The 17736-nt window shown below is 39.3% G+C and overlaps 1 protein-coding gene and 2 long non-coding RNA genes across 7 annotated transcripts in view; 1 reads left to right on the plus strand and 2 right to left on the minus strand.

The window, feature by feature from the left end:
• LOC107265695 overlaps nt 1-3983 on the minus strand; it is a 13797-nt gene extending 9814 nt beyond the window's left edge. The window contains exons 1-3 of one of the 3 annotated variants that reach the window (XM_015735413.2): nt 3878-3983; nt 3446-3668; nt 3175-3369 (exon numbers count right to left, since the gene is read on the minus strand). The gene's annotated coding sequence lies outside the window, so the exon portion shown is untranslated. Of the gene's footprint in view, nt 1-1150; nt 1494-3174; nt 3370-3445; nt 3669-3877 lie in introns of those variants that run through there. The other 2 variants (XM_025082858.1, XM_025082857.1) reach the window with 2 other exon arrangements.
• LOC112494045 lies at nt 3623-7763 on the plus strand. Of its 3 annotated transcripts, XR_003059137.1 has the most exons (5): nt 3623-3906; nt 3982-4218; nt 5537-5678; nt 5783-5872; nt 7614-7763. It is a non-coding gene; the product is annotated as an uncharacterized LOC112494045 (long non-coding RNA). The 3 variants fall into 3 exon arrangements; XR_003059135.1 differs by having other exon boundaries at nt 5537-5872; XR_003059136.1 differs by lacking the exons at nt 5537-5678; nt 5783-5872.
• A 2401-nt stretch (nt 7764-10164) lies between these two features.
• LOC107265562 lies at nt 10165-12715 on the minus strand. Its single transcript, XR_001537225.2, has 3 exons — nt 12159-12715; nt 10696-10805; nt 10165-10360 (listed from the first exon to the last, which is right to left on the minus strand). It is a non-coding gene; the product is annotated as an uncharacterized LOC107265562 (long non-coding RNA).
• Between the last annotated feature and the right edge of the window lie 5021 nt (nt 12716-17736).

Consider the following 17736-nt stretch of genomic DNA (forward strand, 5'->3'; position numbering starts at 1 on the left):
GTAAAAAAAAAAAAAAAAAAAAAATTGTAAGAGTGACGGTGTCGTGCGCGCGTGGATAACAGAGAGAGAAAATATAAGAGAACGATAGAAAACGGGTATAATGTATAATCTGAAGCAAGGGAGAATAGCGACGATCCGATACACGAACAATTTAATTTCTACGGCTGTCCCAGACTGGAATTGGCTATTGGGCCTTATCTGCGTACGTGTCTTCACGAAATCCGGCATCCACACTTTCGGCCTTTTTCCGTGTATCGTGGGACTCTTTTCTTTTTTATTACCGATCATCGCTCGACTTTAATGCCGATCGGCACTGCCGTCGCAATAGTATGATGTTGATACGGTGAATTCACTTTGGCGACAGTTTCGAATGTCTCGCACGAGCGTTCAGCTCGCTCGTGCTTCAACTTTGAACTGAACTGAGACGAATATGAGACCGCAAAAGAGTAGTCGGATCCGGTCTGAATGCGGAACAGTGGGTTTTGGGGTCGCGAAAATATAACTTTTTCAAAAAAAAAAGTTATGACGAACTAAGACGTTTCTTGAAATATTACGAATACCATAATGTCACAGGACTATGCATAAGAGAAACCCGTTGACTTTTCGGTAAGGTATGAATGTAAATAAAATTTTGAAAAATTTTTTGAAAATTTTTTTTTCTTAAAAAACTTCCCAACTGTTCTTGCACGTTGGACAAGCGTAAGAAAAAAAAAAGACTTTTTTTCATTCTGACCAAAGTAGATGCTTAAGAATACTGTTAGCTCGTCCTGTCGTAATCGAGATCTACGTGGGCACACGTTACGGAAGGCAAGTGAGCTATCCTTAGCTATTTTTCTTTCGAGAGTGTATCGAGTATCAGTATAACTGCAACAAAGCCGCGAAAGAGGACCACGAAGTAACAGCGGCCTGTTGTTACAGTGTTAAAGACTGAAACAGTGAAAAACTACGGGGTCGTCGTACGTGAAGAAAACCATAGTATCCCAAGGTCCTCGAAGAATAACATTAGGATGTAATACAAAAACTATACTAATTCCCGATCTCCTGTTAAATAACCCAAAGTGTCTTTGTATGCATAAAAACCGGCAATATCGCAATTGCGAGCGTCATTTAAAATAATTTCAGTAAAATGTAGAAAAAAAAAATTTCTTACCTTCCTCAATGGATAGACAAGTCCTTCGAGAGTCCCCTTCCTCCAAGAAAACCCAAGTGAACCGTAAAAATCACAGAACACCGAAAAATACGAACGCGCGATACCTTGATCTTCAGTCCCACGACAAATCGGGTACGATGACCACGATAAAGGATTCAAAAAAAAAAAAAATTTTTTTGAAAAATCGATTGTCAATAGTGAAAAGAAATTTAAAAAATTGATGTCGAAAAAAAATTTTTTATTCACTCAAATACGTATGCGACTTCGATAAGGAATGTCTAAATATGTACCGGCGATCGATCCGAAAAATCTTCAAAGCGTTTATACAAAACCGGAGGATCGCGGCTCGCTATCAAGAGAATGAAGGCTTTTCTTAAGGCAGTGCCGTACTTATGCCGTGGCCCCCACTCCAATAGCGTAGCACGATGTCGTGCCTCGGCACGAAGTACGGGGACTCTTGGTTTCTCGGCTTCTCGACTTCACGACTGGCAATAGCCACTTTAAGAAGAGCGGCGACTGTTACGACGGACGAGCGTAGCGTCAGGATCGAGGTAGCGCTACGCTGAGGGAAGCCAGCGCTACGCTGAGACGCGTTACCGGGGAATCGCCGAGCTGATCGAAAAGAATTCCATCTGTGTATACCGAGTGACTGACAGGATAGTTTCGTACGCGGCCTTTCCGCGCGGTCCTACGTGTAATCATCGATACCTAACCTAACAGTAACGCATCGCAGTCCGACACACGCGTTAAGGCTATTATCGCAAAGGACAGCGAGGAACGTATACGTTTTCCTAGTTTGGAAATAATCATATCGCCAACCGTGTATACGGAATTTCGCCTTTTGCGGCCGCCAACAAATGCCGACTGTTCCCGATGCGGTTTTCCTATCGCGGTTATGGGTTAGCTACGGTCGATTCTCATGGCGCGACACTTATAATAAAATAGGTGAACACCGTTCGCGGTCGTTGAAACTTTCATGAGAACCCACAGGAATCGAACATCGATCAACCCCTGGTGAGGATGACGACGATCGTCAGGATTTATCGGTATAGCCACGCGCTCGTTTGCTCTCACTCGGTCGCTTTTGTTGATACTCGCCTTTATGCGCGCTGAATCCTTCCCGTACGATCATTTTCATTTCTTCGTACCGCACTCGTTAGACTTTCATTGGCTATACTTAGATATTTTATATGCGAATCGCATTACTTTTTTGAGAATCGATCGACGATGATTGACACACTGATCCTTATGCGTTTACTATTATATCGGTGAGAGGAAGTATTTTTTCTTTATTATTATTTTTTTATTAAATTACACAGGTTCCCCGGTATTATAACCATGTTTTAAGTAATACCTATAGCCAGAGGAACAGCTTTTAATTATACTTAGTCATATGTAATTAACGGCGGGGATAATTAGCTCGTGAAAAATGAGAACAGTGAGGAAATGTCTTACGAAGTCAGTAGTAGTTAACCATGCAGAGAGCCTTCTAAAAATGTTGAAATTCATTCAACGAGGTTCCGTGTAAAAATATCTTAATACCATATTTACCCTGTTAATGGTTACGACGAGTAAATTACATGGGAGTTAGATTGAAATAAAAATTATCCCTCGTTATCCCATGCGCTTTAGCTACCACACACAAGGAATATATTAGTGTCCGAATGACTATTGCTAGTGCGACGTCGCATCAAGTTAGCTTAACCCAGTTTACCTATAAATCCTTCAGCAAGGCAATCTAATGCATGGATTGCGTGTCAGAAATTGTATGTACATCGAGGCAGAAGCAACAGCAACAAACAAATTTCTAAGTCCAAGTCCAGAGAGCGAAGCATCGAAAAATTGGCTGGCAGGGCATTAGTAACCGTGAAGGTTATCGGTAAAATGGTAATCAGGTTCGTCCGCATTTGCTTGTTAGATTGCTCTCACGTCGATGCAACATGTAACTCTAATAATAAAGCGGCAAATAGCAGGAAGGTATTGGCAATCGGCTATGCCGTAAAAGAGGAACATCAGTTACTCACTCTTTGTCAGCAACGTGTCAGAAGCCCATTCTCTGCGTGTGGAACAGCAACTCATACTTGGACGTTGCATGCTATTAGGTGAAACAGCAGGCATTGTCCATTAGTTGTAGACAAATATACGGCTGATCGTAGAAATCGCTGTTGTCTACCATTTGCTTCGATGACGCCTTTGCTGCATGGGACGACAGAGACGACCTGCGGAGACGAGAAGTATAAGAATGACAGAAGACCAGGCAGGCACGAACTCGATTAAAAGATAAACAAAGCTTACCGTCGGGTAGTGGCAGAAAAACTGGGATATTATGTTCAGTTAGCAGTGCACGCATACTCTAATATACTTATAGAGTAAATTATTACAATTTTGACTAACCGTCAATTTTAACCGGCGCCGCCATTACCGAATGATTTGCCCCAGACGATGCGCGCGCATGTCTGGTAATGAATTCCCGTCGGCTTATGTAGGCTAATATGGCCGGCCGTCAAGAGCGGTACGACTGCGGAAAAACAACGTCTCTCGCTGGGTATACGTTAGGTACCATAAAACGGAATAGAAACGTGTATTAAAAGAAGCAGGTGTGGATACATAAAGGAACGTGAAGTTGGTAATGAATCAGTGAGTCGAGGCGAAGTTAATAAACGAATAGAAGCTGTACAGTGTGAGAAGTGGGGTTATGTTGACTACTGTGTATTATATGAAACTTACCATCACGGCACTTTCGACCTTCTTCCTCGGTAACGGCCTCACGAATGGAGAGCAATTTGTCCTGATGTCCTTAATGAAGCTAATTGAATATTCTCTTGTAATAGCGCCGGCCAAAAAAAGGAAGAGAAAAATGAAAACAGGAGAATCCGTGAGCTCTACTGAGTGAAAGAGCACACACTGGGAATGAAATTAATGCTAGGCACGCACGGTCAAGGTATTTCAATGGCGTGTCTCGGTGTCAGAAAAAACAATGGTTAAAGGTGGATTTTTATAATTAGCACCGTGCAGCTCCCATATTTCTGTTCCTGTGGCTTTCGATCGACATATGCACCACACAGAACGTAAGTACGTAACATCATACCATTATCATAGAACGCTTCTGCTAGTACGAATACGAAAGGACACCTCAAGGCCCGTTCACAAAATAGACTAATTATATATGAAAGTTATTTATATTAACAAGACGAAGTTCGTTTATAGACATTATAAATATCGATATCCAAGTCGATCGATCGATTCATAGATAGCTGGTGCAGTAGTATATACAGAGCGACATACAGTCTAGCTTCTTAATCACGTTTTCATCAAGCGACCAAGTGGCTGTGAAACACAGTAAGGGCGGCCTAACATGCCCGCAAGTATATTTGCAGAGATACGAAACGACAGATGATACCTAACGAGGTGTCCATTCGATTACATGCTTTTTCACTCCTCGTATCCAGGCCGCCATCTTTTCATTCTCTTTCTCCATCGAGTCGATTCGTTCTTTCGCTATCTTTCGCGCACTCTCCATTCTGTGATTCTGATACCAGTCCTCCATCCGCGACAATTAAAGCCGATTAATTAATTAAGGTAGGTGTAGCGCCATGATAGAAACAATTAACGAAAAGCCATTTGCATTAACACGCGCATGCGCACAATACGGAAGACGTATGCGCGGTTAATTTGAAACGGCCAAGACCGATGTATCTCCTTACTTGGTATGGCATTTCGAAATCTTTTCGAATTAAGTATCCATGACAATTACCCTATTAAATCTCACGGCGTTTCAAGTTCAAGCCATTACGTCCAAGATTTCACGTGAACCCTTGCCCATTCTCAAGACAAGAGAAAAAAGGAAGACAACGGAACGCTGCAGAAGACACGAGAGAACAATGCCGGGCACGGCGTTAACCCGTTTACTATTACCATGGCCACCTCTGTGTATACCGATACTGTTACCGGTCCGTATCAAGATAAAATTGCGACCATTCCGAACCCGCGGCACGTCAGGATTCTCCTTATCTTGAAAATCAACGTGGCGCCCTCTCGGATACACGGCTCCACGCTGTATATTTATACGCTAACTGTAAAACGAGCTGCATTTAAGCACTTTTAACGAGATTTCCGTAGCTCGAGCGCTCTTCGCGTTTCCGTAAGTTTCTCGCGGTAATTGCTCCTCTTGTACAGTTGTAATATTAAGTAATATTAAGGAAAAAAAAGATGAGAATAAAAATACGAAAAAAATATATATTTACAAGAACAATACCACTTTCCGTCTTAAACTCAACGACTTATCTTTTCATATACTCAAACAATGATCAATTTAACATAAAACCGTTGTACGTAATACGATTAAACATAGATCTATTATTTTTAAAATTTAATTGATTTTTTCAGAGAATTAATTCAAATTACCTTGACGTTGCGTATCGAATTTCTTATTCCGTGTAAAATCAGACGTCTTCTTGTCGCCTGATTGAAAATCAACTCGAGTACAGTTATACACATAGTCACATATACGACAGGAAGAAATGAAAGAGTAAGAAAAAAAAAGAACAATAATAAAAAGCAAAGAAAAATCCATCGTCCAGAATGCCCGGTGCTCGCGACATTCTGTTCCGTCCTGATTTATTTAATTTATAGACGGTTGCGCACCAACGTTTTTGCACACACGGAGGGGGCGGCCCAGGGGCGTACAACAATAACATCACTATAATGCACTTCCTCGTCCAGGTATTCATTTAATTTATGAACGTTCCACAATAGTTTTTATACTGTTGCAAATAAACTCGCCCTAGCTTCTACACAGTAAAACGGCATACCGTCACGACATAACTGGCACCTATTAAATTAAGGGAATAAATTTACAGCTGTATACAATTTTTCTTGCGACACTTGGCGCCATTTTCAAATAGCAATTTCATCGATCAAGGATCGTAAATCCCATTTGTACTGCCGGCCCATCGTCGTGCCGTGCTTGTTGCGACTGTCGTTTGACGTACGTGCTTTTTGTATTTCTATATCAAACGTCCATTTAATATCTGCAGCCAAACAGTCGAAGTCAACGAGTATCGTTCTAAAAAGTAGAATATTGACGTACGAGGTCTTGGCAATTACTTTTGTAGCCTCTTGCTCCTCTCTCTTTGTCTTCGGACGTTCGTGTCTTACCTACAGCCCTGAATGTGCACGGGTGCAACAAACGACCTTGCACAAGGAGAAGCGCGCGCCGCTACACAACCGGCAGTTAGTGTCTCAATTTATCGGTTGGGTTCCGTCGCTAGGAATAGATATTTTATCTAATGGTCTTGCCTAGATCGATCGAGAAGGAAACGTCAGATTAGAGACGCTGGCGATCGGTGATGTTGCTTAAAGATTTTATATATAAATTGACTTAACCGTTTGACATATCATGTATGTATATATAGAGTGGTACGGTACGGGATCGTTTATTTATTAGTCCAAGTATAAGGTTCTTTGAATACATAATGGTATGATACACGTTTCCTTGTGAAATTTCAAAATGGCGGATGACGGTAATTAAAGAAATAATCAAGATGGCTGATGGTCGTTTTATGGAGTTATTTATGGTAGGAAATGTAAATTTTCGAAATATTGAATTAATGGGGTTTAGAGAAAGGTCGACTTTCGTTAATTTTTTTTTCTTTCTTGAATACACACGTACGCGTAGCGACCACTTGCGATTTATACCGAACAAGGTCGAACGAACCAATCATCGATCCATTACGGATGCCGGACTTTATCCACTTTACAGGTTGAATGTGATCTGCAGTGATAGTAATGCGTTCCTCAAATTGGCAATTTTGCGCTACTAATTCAGAGCGGAAGCTGCGGATCGGTTGATTATCGTAAATTGGATGTGAACCCGACGGAGGCAGTTCTCGTGGATCTTTGCGATGTCTAAGTGGATTGGAAAGATCAAAATTATTAAAAAATTTTCACGAAAATTTCCGAGTGCTAACGCGGCACTCCCTGTATTCAAAAATCAGTGATTTTCGTGACTGTTTATTCGCGAAAGTACCTGCAGGGAATTCCCCCTTCGCGTCATCCAGTTCACACCTGACAAGTCTTATTCACAAGGGAGCGACAAGAAATCAATGAACTTCAAGTACGTGACTCTCACCGATGTACAAATTTCTAAGAAGTACAGAAAATAAGAAAAAAGGTATCCTGCGGTTGTTTCCATCGCCGGCTAACAATTTTACAGTAAAACCGCAATCGCTGGTAAAGGACTGTGCGCTCTTCCGCAAGAGAAACGCATAGGGGAACTTTCGTTGGTGAAATAGGGGAAAAAAAAATTTTAACAAATTCATGAAACACAAAGGAATTTCGATATCCTCACGATAAGAGAGTAACGAGGATCTATCGTTATTAATTTCTTTAATTTTGCACTCTCTTTTTAATTACCTTTTGATTCAACTAACACGTTCATTTACATTTTCATTGGGTTCCACAGCCTTCCGAACCACCGACAAACGAGCGTTCTCCACGTTATCCAGAGCTCGTCGCGCCAGAAGAGAGAAGAATAACCGTGGCAGATGTTATCGACTCGATTGTATACGAGGATGGTAAATGTAGAGATATGTGTATATAAGGTGAAAATAAAAAATATATCTGGAGTAAGATCATTTTTTACGGTACCCACCGGTCGATCCCTCTGTGTCCACTCTCTAGACCCAATCACAAAGAGGGGCCTCAACTGTACGATCTCTCCTGCGAAAGACGGTAAGTTCGCTGATGGAACTGGAGTGACGGTATTGTATGTTCAAAAGTATTTGAAGTATGAGCCTTACTTATTTTCGTACCGAACATTTCCCTCACGTACAACCCACATTCCCTCCCCATTTCTTCATCCGCGTCCTTTCCCAACATTTTAATATATTTTTTTTTTTTTACCAACCACTCGAGCCAATCAACAACAGCAAAATTTTCGTTTTCCAATCGCCCCGCGACGTGACTTACATGTAATCCGTATTCCATAGAGTCCATGTTTCATAGTTCATATATCATACATATTCCATGGTCCATATACAGCATCATGCATATTCCTGCTACTTACGATTTTTTCGAAACTCCGTTCACGACTGCTGACGTATTTCACGGAAAAAATAGGAATCCCAAATTTAAAGGAATAACCGATACTGAAATTTTTAAAAAAATATTTCTTTTATATTTCGCTGATAATAAAATAAAGATATTTAACACAGTGCATTAACACTATTGGTGCTATTAGACCGCACTTAAAATAGTGTATATTATTTTTATAGGTATTTTAAAAAATTATTAACTAAATATATAGACACGAATTTCGCAACCAGTTTATAAATCATACTTTATCATTTTTTCTTTTTTTTCTCTCAAGTGAATAATAGCCCATCTGTCTCTTATCGTCAAGATAATAAACGGGTAACGGTACTGGCGCGCGATAGTAAGCAGAGACAAATGAAGAATGAAAAATCAAAATGGGACCAGCGAGCAACGCTATTATTTACACATGTAGACGTCAAATTAAATTTCACTCTGAATCCACGTCTGTGGGTCAGAGATCAACAATCTTAAGGTGGGTTTATACTGGAAAAAAAAGTAAAACTCACTTTCCATAAAAAATTCTCGTTTACATGCGTGACCGAATGCCAACAAGTATTTACACATAACCTCAAATTATAACGTCGTTGAAAAACAGTAAAAGGACAGCTCAATAATGGTCGCCAGTTCTGATACGTACATACGCACTCGCCTTAATTTTTTGGGCGTCCATTATTCCTCTCAAATTAATTAAAAAAACGAAGGCGTGCCGTTTACAAGGAGTTTACGAATTTAGATATATTTATAAATAATTTGAAAAATTCTCTCGCTAAGTTCGCGTGAGTTATTACCCTGCAGTATTATTATACAAGGTATTCCTGGATTTGGCAAAATTCATTTTGAATTTTCCCTCGTTAACCCACTGTACACGTATTATAGCTATGTACACATGTATACAACACCAGTCCCCTGGCGTTCCAGCCTAGTACCTGTTCCGGTAAACGGTATTAAAAATGTTAAACGTTCATTACGCTGAATATTTATGTCCCCGGTACGCGTTCCCGTAGGGGCAAAGCATTTGCCGTACAGAGAGCAAAATAAAAGAAAAGAAAGAAAAAGAAAACGAGGATCGTGAGAAACGTGTGAAAATTGCCATTATATCGTACAGCATGTGCGCGCATTGTTTGCTCTGTTTGCCAGGCGTTATTTTACGTGGATTATTTTATTATTTAATTTCTCTCCTTCGCCCCCACTTCCCCCCGTACTTACATTTGCGTTAAGGCGGATTCTCATCAAGCGAAACAAAGGATACCTAACCTCATAAATTCCTAAGGTATTCGTTTTAGGCGGGAAAAAAAAAGAAAAGAAAAGAAAAAAACCGGTAACTTTTCAATTCGTAAACACAAAAAGCATACGAGAATCATCTGCTGGTACTGGCAAAATTTTTGCGGTACTTCATTTTTTTTTACTTCAAATCCCGTGCATTGGAATACAATGCTGTGAGAATATTTCGTTATACGGCTGAAAAAAAAAGTGGCGCGTGCGACTCGACGCCACGCTCTGCACTGCCCGCCTCTTTTATTCATCTTTATTTCTCGTTCCCTGGTTACTCATACAGACTACCGTTTCCTCGGCGAAGGTTTTATGCTCACATTTAACGTTGGGCCCTGGTCCGACGATCAATGACTATGACAAGGCAGTCGAATCACTTGTACGGTATAGACACTATAGAAGGCTGACTTATAACGTAACGACTAGGATCAATTGATTTCATGGAAATTCACAGTGGATCACTGATAGGATCAATGGAGATGATTGAATTAGAATAACAACAGCTTGCTGACGGTCGTCCTGCCAAAGAATTTTTGTATGTCTGAATCAACGCCAATTGACTCGGTACGAATTCTGGTGCTTGGTGAATTGAGAGGTGGAAAAGAAGAAAAAAAAATTAATAAAATTCACATGAGGTTTTTTATGTGTACTATAAATTATTGTTATATGCTTACTAGATCTTAGATCTAATACAAACTGTTAGATTTTTACTGTCCTATAAAATTTGTTCAACGAACATTTTCTAGCAGCTTTCTTCAAAGAGACAGCGATCTCGATTAACATCCCACTCTTAATGCTTCGATAGGTCTTACTTCTTAGCTCCGCATATTTTGATGTCAAACTCATCTGGAACAGTCGAAAAGACCTTTCGAGTCTGTTATATTTCTGACAATGAGAATTTCTCTTATTTACGTTTTCAACTAGACGCGGTTGAGTAACCGCTAATTAAGTGAGTCGCAAATAAGAAGGAAAGAACTAGATGAAAGAGACGGAGGAAATAAGTGGAGAAAGAAGGATGAACGAGGTGTCTTGGGTATGGGTACTTTCGAGCAACCTTGAGATGTGTTGCAACACCCAATTTATTTGGTATCACGTTCAGAATGATAGTTGCTTTAGGAAGTGATCGGCTGTCGTTTCTCTACATTTTTTTCCATCTCTTTTCTTTATCATAAATTACTAACCCATTTCGTATTCTCTCTTAGGCTTCACCTTCTACTTGGCTCTCCTCCGTTCAGCTTTTGACACTTTCTTCCTGTTCGCCGTATGTACGTAGAAGCTTCCATAAGGCACGCTGAAAAGAAGCATACGGCTAGTATATGCGAGAGAAAGAGAAAAAATGGGGAAGGGCAACATTCCGATAAGTTGACCGTGTTGGGCAGTTTTATTGGTTAGAGAAAATTAAAAAAAAAAGTCAATAGAACAAGATAAGAGAATAAATCAGATACTTGTATCTGATCCCATTCTATTGATTGGATAGAAAAGTATAGAAATTCTTAGGTATGTGCAGATAAATATAGATAATGATACGCCGTCGCCATAGCCGAGTCGGATACTCGTAAAGGCGTATTTGTAATATGGGTTGAAAATGTCTGGCGTATTTCTGGATACGCACGTCTGCCAAAGATTTCTCTTTTGTGAGAATGAAAAATAAATAATTCAAACTCTCACTTATTTACCGTACAGAAAAGGATAGTAACGCGGTGAAATTTTGATCGATCTTATATATATTGTAATAAAATGTACATAGAAAATATAAAAAAAAGTCATCTATAGAAAGATAGACGCGCGTGCCATTCGTTATGTCCCTGTAGCTTCCGTTATGAACCCTCACGTAGGAGACCCGCCTTAGCTGATATCGCGGATTCTTTGAATCACGTGCGAACCGCAGAATAAAAAATGTTAAGAGAAAGAAAAAGAATTCTGCACGTCTCGAACCTCTAAGAGCCGTACATCTATAGTGTCGATGAATTTAATGACCGAGAATATAACGGCAAGTGCCGTATCAAAAAGGTTAAGAAAAATGCCTGATTGAGGCGCGAATCACTGACACATAATAGGACATAAAATTGTTAATGGGATTGAGGATATAAAAATGTAAATAATTCATGAGAATAAATCTATCCTGCCATTTTTTGAGTAATAAGTAGTCTGCGACCTCTAAATGTCAGCGAGCAAACAGCAATTACGCTCGAATAAGTGAATTCGAGTGAAACCAGATGAAACAGAAGAGATTCATTAGACGAAGCATTACCAACTGTAATAGCAACGGTTCATAGAATCGTTGGAATTTGGAAAATGGTTAAAACTAAACGTAACATCGATGGATCATTTGACCCTTCTAATGTCAAAAATACGTTTATAAGAAATTGTAGGTATGTTTAGTATTAATTGTGCATTAAAGAGAATTCACATCAATGGTTCTAAGGACGTGTCAATCTTTAAGAATGATTTGAATTCTGCCTTTACAATTGAATTTCATTAGCACCTTAATGATACATTTATGAAACTAATAAATAAATTATACATAGCCATATGGCCTGCAGGCTTGTTTTGTTTCTTCTAAACTTGGGTTAGGTTCACTGCTACGGTATTACCATACTTAACCTACATAGAAGCTTGCTTGAATATACAAATATATCATTACCTTGTACGTATTGGTACTACTGGAATTGAGGTTCCCCCGTACACACTACACTGAGCACATTTTATCTCGAGATACAATATGGAAAATTTCTCGTAATTTTCTGCACTATTTTGCAGCCTTTTCTACTGCAGACAAGATTCGTATATGCATAGTTAACGAACCACAGGCTTTTACCAACTGTCTTGAGAAAATCCACTGTACAATTATTCGTGCGATGCTAGGTTATACACAGCACTGCGTATATACATTGCTGGAATTGATGCTTGTCTTATATTAGATTTAGCCAGTGATCACCCTGGTTCACTGACACTCGGTCGGTTCACTATTCTGGGGAATTGACGGAGGTTTATCCTGTTTCAGCACGATTCTGAAACGTTGTACTCACGATGCGCGAAGGACAGTTTCTTGAAAGGAGACACTGTCGTGTTGGACAGAAATCCTTTTTTTATATGGATCTTGACTGTTCTCGTCTTTTGTAACACCATGTGGACAGACACTTCAATAACGTTAAAAATGTCTAAGAGAATTTCATGGAACCGTGAGACGCCGACGAGATTCATGCGGTGGCGGCGAGACTGGCGGCCATCTTGAATATCGTAGTGTCACATGGGAAATAACTTGAATTCTATTGGTCGATTCAAATTTTCATTTCGCATGGGTATAACATTTTCTTTCTGTACGATATTCATTTCTCAATTAAGGAAAATGGCGAGATGTTGTTTACCGTGGTATTGGTTAGAAACATTTAGATACAACGACTCAAATAATCGATTGTTACAAGATTTTTTTTTAATAGTCCAATCACACGCATTGTTGAGTATCGTACAAAAGGTCTAACGGAAGACAATAAACCTAAACCATGAACCGGTTGACGAATGGTGGCCGTGAGCGTAACATTTAACCACCAAAGAAGCGGTTTGGGCCTATTGTGAACAATGGAGCCCATAATTCCCGATAATTACCGTCAACCCATGCCGGCTTCTCTAACACTATTTTTTCTAGCTGATTTTCACGAAAGGACGAGACGAACAAAACCAGAAACTAGAAACAGCGGGAAAGCCCCGTCGTGAGAAATCAAGTAATTTCATAGATTCCCGCACTTTCTGGAGCGTGATATTCAACCACTCCTTAAAACGAGACTTGAAACGTCGCGGAACATGCAAACTCGGCTTAATCATACCTGTGTGACGTTAGCCTCCACGTTTTTAAAAATTAAAAATTTTTAATTTGAGATAATAATAATTGAAAAAAAAAAGTGAAATAAGCCGCAACCCCCCTTATGTCGAAAATCGTATTTTTAAAAATTGTTCCTAATATTATTCCAAAAAGGCACGGCCATATACGTAACCATTCATTCAGAAAATACAGAAAAAGATTTATTCGAAGCATAGCCTTTCAAGGGGTGTCGCGGATTATTTCACTTATTTCTCAATTATTACTGCTTCGAAACAAGTTCATGTACTACAACCGGAGCAATTTGGAACAAATATAAAAAAGAGGGGCTAACTTCACACAGGTCTTAATCATGGAAACTTTAAAGGCGCCCGTATGTGAACGACGTATATGTTTTCATGCAATTTTCTAAATCATTATTAACACTCGCACATATAAACACGATTCCCGCTAAAAATTAACATATTAAATTACCTTTTAATTAGACCTTTCAAAAAGATGCATAGATCTTTCCCCGATTCCATCGCGAGTAACGAGGCCGTGGTTGTGAACGGTGCTTTATAGAAATAATTTCTGCCAGTTTCGGTTAACGAATTCGCACAGTAATTTTATCATTTGGCAACACGATTTATTTAAAATGTATTAATGTCTCTTTTGAACATTTATGGCCGTAACAAGATAATTTTTTAAGGATACTAACTGATTATCGTAAACTGTTTAAATATAAAAATCTAAATATCGCACTCGCGGATTCACTCCAACAGGAATATATCGTCAGACATATCGTATTTCAAAGATATCGACACACAATGCCTGTCAAAAATTAAATTGAACTTTTGGGACTGACAACGTAAATTCCCACGAGTTCCGTTACCTGGCGAACAATGTCAAAATATATTTTGATCCGTTAACGAATTCCACCTATTACGTCGACACGCCTCGTATTCTATTTGAACATGATTCAATTACTTCCCAAATAAGAATTGCCAGCACGTAATGCGAAACCGATTTCAGCTTCACTCAGATTCGTAACAGGTACGTGAAATTCCAATATACACAGCAATAAATCGAACCGAATCACCCATCATCGAGATGATAAACCAGTAGTAATTTTTTCATCGATTTTACAAATTACCATTAATGACACCAGCTGGCGCACGTGCACAAAAAAAATGTAACCGAACACGAATATTTTCATAATACCATAAATCAAAGATTTACCCTATTATAATAGTAAATTATCCAATCAGTTAAGACAACCAGCTAGCTAAATTTATCATTGAATTAAAGGACATCGATACGTCTAATAATTTATTAACCCAGCTTCGTAAACAGTTCGCGAATAAAAAATTTCGCGAAATAAAAATAAATTTTCACCTTATTTTTCAATTATTCACATTTAATCAAAATGATACATTTTTTTCACTTATTTCTCATACGGTATCGCGCACTCGGATAACTGTGAAATATTAACAGTGCGATTCTAACCTAAAAAAAAATTCTAAAAATAATTACAACGAATGAAGATCCACAACCGTGAAAGCAATTTACAACTGGTCCACGTTCCCAAAAGAAATTCCGCGAGTGCCGATCCGACATGTCCGATTATAAAATCGGATAATACTCTTGCTTCTAGGTAATTTCGTGTAGCATGGCTAAGTGGCCTTCAAGGAACAGGTGTAATAAACAGCCCGGGGTATGAAAGTAGCTCGAAAGTTAATACAAGTATGAGGAACAAGTGAACGAAAGCAGAAATACCAGTAGCAGCGGCAACCAGCGAGCAAGTATAACATATGATTAACCCAGCGATAAATAAATCCACTAAAGATCCATAAAAATTTCATTAAAATAATTGACTCATTATAAATCCATAACCAGGCGTGAATAATTGTATTAAAAAATTCCCAACAATTAATGCATCTCCGATAACGTCATCTTTATTATCTGCAACAGGCCATAAATAATCCGTAAGCAATTAAAATCCGCGGACAAATTAAAATTTGATTAATTAAAAAAATTTGTTTCATAATCCAAGAATCTCCATTAGCACCACCAAAGGCGATCGTTAAGCTCGATAATAATTATCAGCGAATAAATTCCATTCGCAAAATTCATTCTAATGGATAATACAAAAAATTTGTAAAAATCGCAAGCGCATCGAATACGTACAAATTTCTCAATATCACCCCGATCCGCTACGCCGGCGCGTATCAATCGGTTATACATATTTAATAATCATCCAAGACGAAAAATCACTCTGGATTATCTGTTGTTGGTAATACCTGGTAATATAATCAATAGTCCACTGTGGATCCGATCGTGCCGTTCCACCAATGATGATGATGATGATGATGATGATGATGACGATATTAATAATGATAATAATAATGGTGTCCCAAGAAACTAACCGTAGATCCAACTGGAACTGGACTGCCGTAATGCCCACCGTATATTAATCTCAGCTGCTGCTCATCGAAATCAAGTAATTGCATAGGATCCTGGATTCGCAATTACATTCCGATGCATTACGGAGTCCTTGAATAATTTCTGGACTAAATTTGAATCGTCCCGGCCGACTGCCGAGTGCATCGTAATGCGTATGGATACCGTATCACGATCAGTATGAGAGTAGGCCGTCTATGTACACGTATAATTTATGGTAGGAGCGTTATGAGCTTGCACGTTAAATTCTAACCTGTGAACAGAGTCATCAAAGTCAGTAGTACTCGACAGGGACTGTGCTGTGAAGTTAGTCGAGCGCGAAGGTCGTGAAATCGAGATGACAACTGTTGGTGGGGGTTGGGGGGGGGAGAGTCACTTTCGAATAATTATTATGAGAGTCTCATTGACGAGTGATGATGATGATGATGATGATTATGTTGATGGCTGATAATGCTTAGTATTCATGGTAATGATAAATGGAATCGGATTTAGTTTATAAAATCATAAACTATGAAATTCTAGATTCGCCGTAACTGATAGTTTGAACGTGATGCAGATGGTAGTGCGCATGCGCGAAAAATGTAAAGTCACATTGATAACAGCGTAAAGTACTTCATATGGCTTTGATGACGCCTTTGAGATCACAGGCGGTGAATTTTTTATTTTTTTTGAAAAGGGAGAGAAAATTTTTTAGAGATCGTATCTGTAGCTGGGAGGTACGCAGGATCTGCTAGTCTCGCTACTTTAGTCTTGGCGCGAGTAATGGCGTATGGAAATTGTAAATACGGTTTGTTGAATATTTTCATTGAGGAGTCTAATGGATACTTGCGTGAAAAATTTTTCGGCGACGAATAAACTGTCATAAAGTATATAAGTATCCTGGGTACTGTCTACTGTATTAGGCCTGGCTGTGATTCAGAGCGCGACTCTTGAACTGCATCGATTTTTTTTTATTTACAACTTTACCACGCCTGTTTATATCGATATCGATCTGATCGATGTCTTGTGTCGATTTCTAGTGTTTTTCTAAGGATTGCATTGCGAGGAATTACTGATTGGATATTCTAGTCCTACCTTAAAACGCTTAAACGTGAAATCGAATGGTCTCGGTTTCCATCCGGTTGGCACAGGATGAGCTTTTTGTCAACGAAATCGTTAATATCGATTAATCCATCTATTTGACTCTTGCTGTTTGCTCTATTTATTGTGCGTTTCCGACGAACTCGTACAATCTTATCATTATATGATTTATTATCATTAAGAGATTGAAAATCGTACGATAATCTTCATGCAATATATTCCGGACGATGTAACTATAATTATATGAATGACGAGTCGATTTGGTAACACTAATTTCGTACCTCTGGTTTGGAACTTTGGAATTATTAAAGGAAATAGGGAGAAAAAACTTCTTTACCGACCGTAGGTCATTGATCTCCGGAAAAATCCAATCAGAAACAGATCGATCAGATGGCGGTTACATGAGGTTTTTTTTTACTTCGCGCTCTCTCTCTTTCTCTCTCTCTCTCTCTCTCTCTCGTTCAATAATCAGAGCATCATGATCCTGCTTCAAAGTGAACTTTTTACCAGATCTCAAACTCCGCTAATGAGCAATCCCGACGATTACTCGCAGGAAGAGTCCCCTCTGGCAGGATTGATGGCTCATTATTCTGTCCCGGCAGTCGTTATACCGGCATCCTGCCCAATCCCGGCCCATATTCAACTTTAACACGTGTCCATCCGTCTGAGTTGAGGCGTACGCACCGGAAGTAAAAACCGAATGCGTTGATTTCTACCTGGAAGCTATCCGCGTGCCGGCCTTAACTTAAAAATATCTGCTGCCGTTGAGATTCTGCACAGTCGAAAATCACCTGCCTGCAATGTGGAAATGAGTGTCGTTTGCCGATGACGAATCTCGCTGTTGCTGCGCCAAGAAGACAAGATTGATGCTACCGGTTGTAGG

This window comes from Cephus cinctus, unplaced genomic scaffold (assembly GCF_000341935.2).
Source record: "Cephus cinctus unplaced genomic scaffold, Ccin1 Ccin1_scaffold0230, whole genome shotgun sequence".
In the NCBI taxonomy this organism is placed as follows: domain Eukaryota; kingdom Metazoa; phylum Arthropoda; class Insecta; order Hymenoptera; family Cephidae; genus Cephus; species Cephus cinctus.